This window comes from Physeter macrocephalus, chromosome 11 (assembly GCF_002837175.3).
Source record: "Physeter macrocephalus isolate SW-GA chromosome 11, ASM283717v5, whole genome shotgun sequence".
NCBI lineage: Eukaryota > Metazoa > Chordata > Mammalia > Artiodactyla > Physeteridae > Physeter > Physeter macrocephalus.
In genome coordinates this window covers 141407202-141416768 of record NC_041224.1, presented here as the reverse complement: position 1 = coordinate 141416768, position 9567 = coordinate 141407202, and positions in this window count along the sequence as shown.

Genomic DNA, 9567 nt, shown 5'->3' with positions numbered 1-9567 from the left:
GTCCATCCACCTCACTACAAATAACTCAATTTCATTTCTTTTTATGGCTGAGTAATATTCCATTGTACATATGTGCCACATCTTCTTTATCCATTCATCTGTCGATGGACACTTAGGTTGCTTCCATGTCCTGATTATTGTAAATAGAGCTGCAATGAACATTTTGGTACATGACTCTTTCTGAATTATGGTTTTCTCAGGGTATATGCCCAGTAGTGGGGTTGCTGGGTCATATGGTAGTTCTATTTTTAGCTTTTTAAGGAACCTCCATACTGTTATTCATAGTAGCTGCACCAATTTACATTCCCACCAACAGTGCAAGAGGGTTCCCTTTTCTCCACACCCTCTCTAGTATTTATGGTTTGTAGATTTTTTGATGATGGCCATTCTGACTGGTGTGAGATGATATCATAATGTAGTTTTGATTTGCATTTCTCTAATGATTAATGATGTTGAGAATTCTTTCATGTGTTTGTTGGCAATCTGTATATCTTCTTTGTAGAAATGTCTATTTAGGTCTTCTGCCCATTTTTGGATTGTGTTGTTTGTATTTTTGATATTGAGCTGCAGTCTTTTCAATGTACTTTCACAGCAGCACTCCTGGTAGTGGGTCCAGCTGGTCAGCTCAGCACTGCTGTTTCTTAGCATTTTGTCACAAAGCAGGAGCATCATTGCCTGTGGCTCTGCATCCATTGATTTTTATGATGTTTCCTCAGCTTGAAATTATTTTGCTCTTTTGTTCACGTCGGAGCACCTACTTAATATCTTGCAGCTGTTTGTGCTTTACATGTGTCCTGCTCAGGTGCAGTGTTTAATGTACCCTTATTTCTAGGGTAATTTAGTTTTCAGAAGCCCAGCTTTCTACATTTTGTGAAAATGCATCCCATTAATGGTAGTTGGAATGCTGGCATTGTCAATTAGGCTTTAGGTAAACCACTATTTATTATGGGATCAAAGTGTCTTGAAGAGACACTAAGAGCTTTCCCTTTAGAATAATTTAGAGCCATTTATTGAGTGCTGACTATATGTCAGTCATTGAGCTAAACACAAAATAATAGATAGTGTTTACTAAGAACTCATTATAGGGGCTTCCCTGGTAGTACAGTGGTTAAGAATCTGCCTGCCAATGCAGGGGACACGGGTTCGAGCCCTGGTCCCGGAAGATCCCACATTGCTGCAGAGCAACTAAGTCTGTGTGCCGCAACCACTGAGCCTGTGCTCTGGAGCCTGCGAGCCACAATTACTGAGCCCGTATGCCACAACTACTAAAGCCTGCACACCTAGAGCCCGTCCTCCACAACAAGAGAAGCCGCCACAATGAGAAGCCTGCGCACCACAACGAAGAGTAGCCCTGGCTCGCCGCAACTAGAGAAAGCCCGCGCGCAGCCACAAAGATCCAATGCAGCCAAAAAATAAAAATAAATAAAAATAAAAAAGAACTCACTATACATCAGACACTATGCTAAGTCTCTTATATTATCATGTCATTCAATCTTCACAACAGTCCTGTGGAGGACATACCATTATTCTGATTTTCCAGATGAGGAAGCTGAGGCACAGAGAGTAGCTTACCTAAGGTCTCACAGCGAGACCATGGCAGAGCTGGTATCAAAATTCAAGCCACATGACACAGAGCTCATGCTCTTAACCCTAAATGTATGACCCACCTTATGCAAACTTCACAGTAGTCTTATGAGGTCTACATTATGACTGTACTTTTATTATTATTACAGATATTAGAAGCTGAGGCTTTGGGGGAGTTGGGTTATTTCCCTGAGTTGAGTAGGTTGGATAGTCACAATTTGGACCCAGGAAGTCTGATACCACAGTGCCCTTTTGTTCTTTCTTGCTACACTATACTGCTAGTAAGTGATGCAATAGATATTCAAATCCTGCCTGACTTCAGAATCCCTAATCAGTCCAATACTGTCCATCTGGAAAGTCAGTCTCAGATGGTTTTCTTTGTTTGTTTTTCTGTTTGTTTTGGATAATGATTTGTACTAAGTGGCATAACTATTGTGGCCATTTAACATTCAACTCCACTGGAGTTACTGAAGAAATTTTAGAAATAAAATACTTTAAGCATACCTTAAAATGCTTTGATGAAAGTTCAAGTTTATTATTCATTTGACAATATTACCTTCCAGAGAAAGATGATATTAGAAAGCCTTTGATAAAGAGCAGTCAGAAAGCTCTTTGATAATTTTGGTATTCTCCATTTGAAGAATTAGAGTCTAGCAGATCTGAGAAAAAATGTACTGTAAAATTATAATGGAAGTCAATTGGAAAAAGCAATACAAATTACAAATACTAGGCTTACATGAAATTTTTCTTCTGCTGAAACCCTGCTGTTGCCACCTTCATGCTTTGCAGATGACTCTGCCTTACATGTAACCATCTGATGTGGATCTCCCTCATTACCAGCTTGAACTTTTTCTCATTGTTCATCTGCCTTGTATTCTCTTTCTTCTATCTCTGAAAAAGAATTAAGTTTCCTACATTCTAAATTTAATCCTTGCCCTCAAGGGCTTGTACCAGGTGTGGGGTCCTATGGAGAGACTAGATTGGGTAGGGATTTTTTCTAGGCTAGATAGGAGCTGACAAAAGTCTAGAAGTGATTGTGAGCTGTGGACCGAGAGGGAGGTCAATGTATCAGAGGTAAGTATCAAGCATCTGCTGCAAGGAGACCCTTCAAGGCTCCAGGGAAGCAGTCAGGATCCAAGAAAAGCAGGAGCAGATCAGAAAGCAATGTTGTGGTGGCTCCATATGAAATGTTTTAATACATAGGCAAAGACAAAAAGAGAGGATGGCTTCTTGCTTCTTTTGGGGCGATAGGTATGGCAGGCGAGGAGAACCAGGTGCTGATTCCATCTTAATCCATTGACTTCATCAGTTATTTCCTGTCCTTGAATCTACAATTTTCCCCTCTCCACTGTATCCTCCCCCTTAGCTTATATGTTTTCCTGTCCTTTTCTAAAAGCCCACACTTTCCTTTAATCCCTTTACTTCTTTAAGCAAGTATCACCTTTCTTCCCTGTCCCTCCTAGTGGCCAAATTCAGTGGCCAAATTCAATGGCCAATTCAGTCATTATCATCATCAGGCTCTCTGTGGGATTAAACATTGTTGAAGATGCTCACACTTGAAACTCCTCCCTTGGGTGTGCTCCCCCCATCTCTGTGGATATTCTTTCTTCTTCTTTGAATTCAAATAAATATGTATTTCTTAAGGATGTGCTCTTGGCTGGCTTCTCAGATCTCGATATACTGTCTCCCCTGGCAGACTCATCCAACCTTATGACTTGGTTTATTCTCTCTACCTAGGTGACTCCTAATCTCAATCACCAGCTTTGACCTTGACCTCCTTTTCATATTCTAGGAGCCAGCTAGATACCTTCACCTAAGTGTCTTATCTGCACATTAAATTCTGCATGGCCAAACATTAACGAGCTATTCTACAACCAGCTTCTCCTCCTGTGTTTTTAAGTTTCCATTAATGACATTTATAAATTATCTGTCCCCCAAATTCTTTGGATCAGTTTTTACTCTTCCTACATTCAGTCAGGTACCAAATTCAGTTGATTGAAATATTTCTAATATTTGTCCCCCCATTTATATTATTATTTCCTCTTTCTTAGTGCCCTTCATCAAAACAACTTTAATAGCCTGCTAGCCGGCCTCCTTATCATTAGTTTTCTTCCCCTAAAATCCATTTTAATTGCTGCTGTCTTTTCCTGAATGACATCTATTTATGTCTCTTTAAAACTCTTATTTTAAAAACAAATCCAAACACCCTAACCTGGCTTTCTAGGTCCTTCACAATCTGATCCCAACCAATTTTTCTATTTTTATTTCCCACTTTACCTACCTTTTGCTCTAGAAAAATGTACTTAGTCACTCTTCTCTGTAAGTACCCTATAATTGCTCTCTTCCATGCCCTTGCTGTTCCTTAGATCAGAATGATCTCTAGTCATCAGCTCCTCATGTACAGATCCTACAACTTCCAAAGCCTCGCTCAAATAGCTCTCTTTCCATAAAGCTTTTCTTGATATCTCCAGATGGCAGTAATTTGCCATAACACTTTATCTGAGCCTTTTTCCTAGTGCTTATCAACTTCTACTTTGGATTTTGATTATTCACAGGCACATTTTATTATCTCCATGGTTTGATTATAAACATCTTGAAAAGCTGATTCATCTTTGTATTCCCAAAATGTCTGGTACAAATGTTTGAACAAAGTTTATAAGACTCACCAAATATTCTATGTACTTCCTTACGTTTCCCAGTATCCTTTGCATTAGACTTGGGGCTTATGACCCGTTCTGACCAATATTCTATAAGAAGTGATATGTGAAACTTTCAGTATGAGGTATTTTGGAACAGATGAGAATTCTACACTCTTTCTTCCCTTTTCCCCTTCTATGATGATCTACAAGGCTGTGTGTCCCAAATGGTCTAATGGCAAATTGATGGACCATTATAAACATTTTCACAATTGCAGAGATACTTTCTACTACACTATTACAATCTGCAAGGATTGCTGAACATGTCCATAATCTGTTGAAATATATTCATTCCTGGGGAAGTTAAGCATCTTCCTCTGACTCCTAAGGCCTGCAGTTGCAATCCTGCATGCTGTCCTACTTGGGCAGTATGAAGTGCTGGCTCTTCTCTTTTTCTTACCAAAAGCTAAGCTCAGCTTAGTAAAGTTATCTGATAATCCACTATAAGATATTAATACTGAGTTACCTTATGGGGAGATACTACCATTTACTAAGGTCAGCAGTACTGACTACCAAGGTCAGCAGTACTGACCTTCCAAAATTATGATGGAATAATGATGGTACTGACCATCAGCAGTACTGATGCTACCAAGGTCAGCAGTACTGACCTTCCAAAATTATAAAGTCAAAATGTTGAATTTCCAACACCATTGACAAGCTAGAGCAGGAGAAACATTTGGTAGTAAGATCTTTCTAAAGTCTCCAAAGTAAAGTTGCACAGGAAGCCATGATTCTGTTGAAGAATAACATTATTCCAGAGTATCATCTAGAATGTTTCTGCAGAACAATTGTTTCTCTACATAAGGTGGTTGACCTATTGCTTTTAAAACAGAAAGCTAACCCCTTGAGTGATGTTCTATGATGCTAAGCCTGTTTCAAAGAGACAGAGCCCAATGTTCTCTTTTTTTGCTTATTTATTCAAGTGAAATAAGTATTTCTCTTTACTGACTATGTGTAGGAATCCTGCACGATCTTCATGTTAAGGACTTCTGTTTGGAACCTTCTACTATCATCAGGACCTTCACTTAGGTTATTTTCCCTGTTATGATAGGCTTATCTTGATTTATCACTGCTTTACACCTGTAACCAAATAGGGATCAGTGAGATAAATGACCAACGATGGGACAGTTCATAAGGCATACAAGCCACAGAGTTTGTGTGGTCCTATCTGCTCTGTGACAACAGTGGTCAAACTTATATTATGGTGTATATGGAATTATAAATACAGCCTGGCTCTGAGCCCTTTTACCTCAGTATTCCCCTTAATTCCCTTGGCACTCTCATATAAACTTAAGCTTCTGCCAAGTTCTGTTTTAGGTCCCCACTTATAGTGGATTTCCTGCTTAGTCCCTAAATTTGATGAAAAGGCATCTTCCTGGATAAAGAGCTGCAAGAAAGAAAAGAAAGAAAATATTTTCTCCTCAGACCAGGCTAACCCCAAAGAAGCCCCTGGGACCTAGGATTTTCTAACATATTTTTCAAGCCCAAAGATGAAGGTATGTCATCTGACAAGACTACAGACTCTTGGAAGATGGTATGACCCTCTTCACCAAGAGAGGTTGGGATAATATTAATAAGGCCAGAACCTCTTAAATTGGAACTAACCCCATAAAGTATGAGTCAACCACTAATCTGGGGTTGCAGTGATTACAGTCTAAAGTTAGAAGAAGACTGGTTTTTGGCTAATGCTCATAATGAGCTGTCCAGGGTTCTGACTTTGGCATGGGACATTCCAACCCTTGGGCTTGATGCTGGTGATTTTGCTTTAAATTATGAGTACTTTGGATGTAGTTTGTGATCACTAATCTTGACTACCTCTGTAGTTTACCTTGAGCTCTATTGATCTAGGCTATTGTTAATGACATACTGTGTACAAACTGTAAAATTGATTTACTGTGTCAGGACTTTTAAGTTGGAGAGCATGAGGTATAGAATCAGAAGACTTAGACTTTAATAACAGCTGCATTAGCCATGTGGTTTTGAAGAAGTCTGAAGATTTTTCAGAACCTTGGTTTTCTCATCATCCTTGAAAATAAAATGTGAAAAATATCTGTAACATAAATGACAAAAATATAATACAAAGAGCGTTTAAAAATATATGAGAAAAAAACTTGGAAAAGAAAACATGGGACACAAAAGGCAATTTACAAAATAAGAAAGACAAATTGCCCACAAGATATGTAAAAATTAACTCAAAATTGATCAAACACCAAATTTTAAGACCTGGAACTATAAAACTCTTAGAAAAAAACATAGCTGTAAATCTTTTGACCTTGGATTAGGCAGTTGTTTCTTAGATATGACACCAAAATCACAAGTGACAAAAGATAAAATGGATGAATTGAACTTCATAAAAATTAAACAATTTTGTCCTGCAAAGGACACCATCAAGAAAGTAAAAAGACAATCCACAGAATGAAAGAAAAATATTTGCAAATCATATATCTGATAAAGTACTTGTATCCAGAATATTTAAAGAAATTTTACAACTCAATATTAAAAGAAAAAAAACCCAATTTAAAAATGGGCATAGGATCTGAATAGACATTTCTCCAAAGAAGATATACAAATGGCCAATAAGCACATGAAAAAGATGCTGAACACCATTAGCTATCAGGGAAATGCAAATCGAAACCACAATGTGATTCTACTTCATACCCTCTAGGATGGCTGTAATGAAGAGACAGATAATAACAAGTATAGGCAAGGATGTGGAGAAGTTGAAGTCCTCATAAACTGCTGATGAGATTTTTAAATGGGCCAGTTGATTTGGAAAACAGTATGACAGTTCCTCAAGTAATTAAACACAGAGTTCCCATATGACCCAGCAGTTCTAATGCTAGGTATATACCCAAGATAAAAGAAAACTTACCCCCCAAAACTTATACACAAACATTTATAGCAGCGTCATTTATAATAATCAAAAAGTGGAAACAACCTAAATGTCTGTCGACTGATGAATGGATGAACAAATTGTGTTATATCTATACAATGGAGTATTATTCATCAATAAAAAGAAATGGAGTACTGATACATGCTATAATGCAGATGGACATTGAAAATCTTATGCTAAGGGAAAGGAGCCAGTCACAAAAGGGCACATATGGTATGATTCCATTCATATGAAGTATCCACAACAGGCAAATTTATGGAGTCAGGAGATAGATTAGTGATTGCCAAGGACTGGATATGAGGTGGTAGGGATGGAGAGTGACTGCTAATGTGTATGAGGTTTCTTTTTGGAGTGATGAAAATGTTTTAAAATTGATTGTGGTGATGATTGCACAACCATGTGAAGATAGTTAAAATCATTGAATTATATACTTTAAATTGTACTCTATGCAAATTATATCTCAATAAAGCTGTTATTTTTTAAAAGAAATACAAATTATCAAGAAGCACATGAAAAAACTCCAGATTCATTGGTCATCAAATAAATAAAAAATTAAATAATTACAGTGAGTTATCATTTTTCTTATCAAATTTTGGAAATTAAAATCATGTATATGTGCATGTATTAAATGAGATCTGTTTGTAAACCTCAAAGAACCTATTCAAAGAAAATTTACCTTTATCATGTATATATTTCAGTTTTCTTGTCAAGCTCAGAATTTTTAAACGAGGGTTTGTGAGTCCAAAGCATGTAGAATTCAAGTTTCAGATGTCCTAATTCATGTTTTTGCCCAAATAAATTAAAAAGTCTTTGTAGTTTTACTCAGATGTGCAAATTAAATAAGAAAAACGAAACAGGGTTCAATGAAAAGTGATCAACTCTCTTCTTTCCACCCCTACTGGAGTGGGAAGCATCTATGTTTTATGCATTAGAAGCATCTATGTTTTATCCCCTTGGATGGCAGATTAAGTAACAGCAGCCACTCCCTATGGACAGAAGGAGCCTGGTGTGTTCCAAATGTGCTGTGCGACATTTGTGAATGATGTAGTGGTCTCCTGGAGAAAACACAGCTGTCTCGGGCACCAGCCTGTAGCCTCTATAAATTAGTTTCAATCTAAACATTCTTTCACTGCAGTAGAATTGGAGAACTCTTCCTGATCAAATTCAAGAGCTTCTACATATTGTGGAAGGGTGAAAACCATGTTGCAAAATGAGCTGGATGCTCCATAGACAAATTAAGTCCTGAACCAACCCCACACGTAATGATTTCAGAGAAATCTGAGGCTCCAGTGTGAGTCTCATCTTGAATCAAACACTTATCTTACTAAGTCGATGGGAGTGTTTCCACAGTTGCAGTCTCTCTTAAAAAGTTTCAAAAGTAGAGCCTTGGCTTGGATGCTAAAAGTTTTTAAATAAACCAAAGAAGGCAAATACTTGGCATGTGCTGCCATGCCCCCTTCACTTGCCTGAATTGCTTACCTTTCTAGACACTTTTTTTTTACTGACTCTGAATGTGATCAAAGACTCTTTCTCAACACAGAATGAATGCCCCAACACAGAATGAATGCCCCAAGCATTCATTACTAATCTATCAATGAGCTCTATTTGCCATTCCTGATATAGGAATGGCAAGTTGAAATATGTATACATGCCTATGTGTGTTTTACACAACTACTTAGAAGAACCTTTGAAGTATATTTATCTTTACGTAAGGTTTGCCTTTCAGAATATAGAAACTACTAGTAGAAACAGATCAATAGCCACTCAATATCATTCCTTATCTAATTTGCTTTGAATGCCTGAAATGGTTACTGTTGACTCTCTGGTCAACAGTAGAAATACGCAGGCAGAGTGCTAACCATTATAAGCCATTTTCTGGACGTAATTTGGCATGTGCAATTAAATCTTAATAACATGCGTTACCTACGTCAACTCATTTAGTGCTCCCCCAAATCCTTTGCAGAAGGTGCTATTAAAATATCCAGATTACGAATGAGGAAACTTAGGCACAGAACGATTAAATAACTTTCATATTGAGGCTGGAAAGGACTTCATCTTGGTTAAAGTGTTACTTGTGGTACTCTTTCTCCATGTCCCCACACTTCTTTCCCCATGATATAAGCTTTGATCTAAGTTAAGAAGCTAGTGTTAAATAAATGCTCCTCACCAGATTCCTTCTTTTGAAAAAGTGAACAAAACTTCTCTTCTAAAAAACAATAGCTTAAGACAAAACCTGACAGTTCTTTTGTCTCAACTATCCTTGCTATGACTCCTTTAAAAGTGCCAACCCCATTTTTCTTTGTCACAAAAGCATTTTAGAACAACTCATAACTTAGAGCAACTCTGCAAGCCCTGGAATCCCATTGTTAACTGTGTGTTATGCCCATACATCTT